We start from the raw sequence: 2778 nt of genomic DNA, 5'->3' as shown, positions 1-2778 counted from the left end.
TGCCTACTAGTTTAACAGCTCTGCAACATTCCTCACCAAGGACTCCAGAGAAAAGGAGTTGGCCCTTCAACTCCTCCCTGGCTCCTTCCTTAGATGTTAGTGCCTTTATAATTACAGCAAGGGGTGGAGATCCCAGTCTATTCCACTGCTTGCAAGAACCTCCCCTAACCCTACTGCAACCAAAACCAACCCACTGTCTTCTGACCGTAACACTTTATGGCAGTTGTCTGAACTTTTCTACACAAAATATCTTTAGTGGTCTTGTTTTCAAGGCTTTGCTTTTTACACTGAGGCTTGGCACAGCACAGAAAAGCACAAAGTGACCTAAAGCAGAATAAGCCTGACCAACCAGATAAACATTTGAGAGTTTTCTCCATCGTTGTTGACATTTACTATCTGAATTGACAGTCTGGGTGAAGTAGACTGACTCTATACTTTGACATCTGATTCTGGTTAAAATAATGTATTGGTCTCCTTTTTCCCTTGCTTCATAGATATTTTGAATATCACTGAAATGGAAATGGAATAATAAAGCAGCAAGAAACAGAAAGAGATCTAAAAGGACTTAATTGTTTCTACTTTAGCCATTGAGCACTTTACAGTGTTGTTGAAGTTGGATTCATTTCAGCTTGAACCTAGACAGTCAATGGATCCATGTAAATTTGCTAGTGCCCCAGGTTTCTAGTTTGCATACCTATGTGGAAGCTTTTTTTTTTTTTCTTTTTTAAGGGAGAAAAAAAATCTGCTTTCATCTAAAGACCTTATTTTAGGATAAAGATTATCTCCTCCTTTTGTTCTCTTGTGTTCTTGAGAGAATATAAAGCTTTCTGTGTGTTGCTCCTCACAAGAAAAGCAAAGTTGTTTGATAACTGTAATTTATTTTTTTCCATTCATATTGATACTGAGTCTGGCTGGCATGAAGTTATGAAGTCAGCTTTCTTCATAGTAGCCTGTATGGTGCTGCACTTCACATTTGTGGCTAGAACAGTGTTCATAACTCACCAGTGTTTTGGCCGTTGCTGAATGGTGCTTGCACAGTGTCGAGGCTTTTTACCTCCCCCACCTCCCATCCAAAAGCTAGCAGGCTGGGGGTGGGTGAAAGATTGGGAGGGGACACAGCTGGGACAGCTGACCGAAACTGACCAAAGGGATATCCCATACCAGATGACATCATGCTCAGCAATAAAAGGTGGGGGAAAGGAGGAGGAAGGGGAACATTTGTGGTTACGGTGTTTCTGAAGCAACCACTACATGTGCTGAGGCCCTGCTTCTCAGTAAGTGGCTGGACATCTGCCTGCCAATGGGAAGTAGTGAATAAATTCCTCTTTTTGCTTCTCTTTCGCATACACCTTTTGCTTTCCTTATTGAGCTGTCTTTATCTCAACCCACTAGTCTTTTTGCCTTCATTCTGTCACCCCATTCCCAGGAAAAGGGCAGTGAGCAAAACGTAGGGTGGGTTCTTAGCTGCTGGCTGGGGTCAACCCACCACTGTATGTTATCGACATGGTTAAATTTTGTAGACCTGAAGCCACAGAGGTATGGCTTTGAAGGCTGACTAATTGCATGGGAGCCTGCTTTTCTCTAATCTCCCGATACATTGTGTGACTTTCTCTTCCTGTTTCTTGCTAGCATCTGAGCAGGCAATGGTAGCACATGCCACATAGAGCAGCTATGAAACTGTTTTCACTCATGTCTTCAGATTTTCACAGAAGTATCAAACCATATGAGAACAGGGCAGCAGTAACAGGTGGTCCCCCAGAGGTGGCATGCTGTGGTTGCTTAGACCACAGACAACAGTCTGATGTTCTGCTCTGAAAGCCCAGCTCCCTGTTGTTTCTATTAAAGAAGATCTCTACCAGCTTCTACAGTTTGGGAACTTCATTAGGGATCAGGTTTTATTTATTTTGCAATGGGATACCCACTCCAGGAGCTGTCAAGAACAGAAATTCACTGACAAAGGCTTGAACTTGAGTTGACATTGTAAAAAAAAATAGATGATCAGTATTGCATGTTCTTGTTCTTCTCGACTTTCCCAGGTAGTTATGAATTTATTGCAACATACTAAATTATTCATCCCAAACAAGCCAATTTGATAATCATCACAGTCCACATCCTTATGTAGCAAGAAGTTTTCTGAGGCTACTTTTAAAAATTGAATCAAAAGATAAAGTGGGTTAGGTGACATTCAAAGGCTGTAAAGATAGAAGAGGGTAGCTGTGTATAACTTACTGTTATAATGAACAGGCTTTTTGTCCCAAATATAGATTGGATTGCGGCTTTGGTTAGAAAGTCCACACTTGTAGCTCCAAGAATTAGCACTAGTCACGATGTCTCCTGTGCATATATGCCTTTTGAACAGTAACCAAACGTAGAACGAAATTGATCCATGTGTCCTATATCCCAATAACTCACTACACTAGTTTAAACTCTTCACTAACCAGAATAGAGAACGTGCATCTAGTAATGAAATAAACAATAAAGAAGTGCAATTATCTGGAACTGAAAAGTTAATGGACTAATACATTTGCAATCAAATACCCTGGATTAAAAAAAGTCACTACATCTTATCACAATAAAGGAAACTAGAAGTCATCCCATCTTCTTGGCTATAATATACAATCATTTGTCTTTCACAGAAACATAAAACATTCCAATTGATAAAACAAAAAGGTTGTTTTGAGGACAGATATTTACAAAACCATCGACATTTGTTTTTTCTGGTTTGTTGTTGTTGATTTATTTTCTGAGTGCATCTCCTTGCTCTTTAAATCCTATCCG

This window comes from Caloenas nicobarica, chromosome 1, assembly GCF_036013445.1.
Source record: "Caloenas nicobarica isolate bCalNic1 chromosome 1, bCalNic1.hap1, whole genome shotgun sequence".
NCBI lineage: Eukaryota > Metazoa > Chordata > Aves > Columbiformes > Columbidae > Caloenas > Caloenas nicobarica.
The sequence above is the reverse complement of the archived record's forward strand: the minus strand, read 5'-3'. Positions refer to the sequence as shown.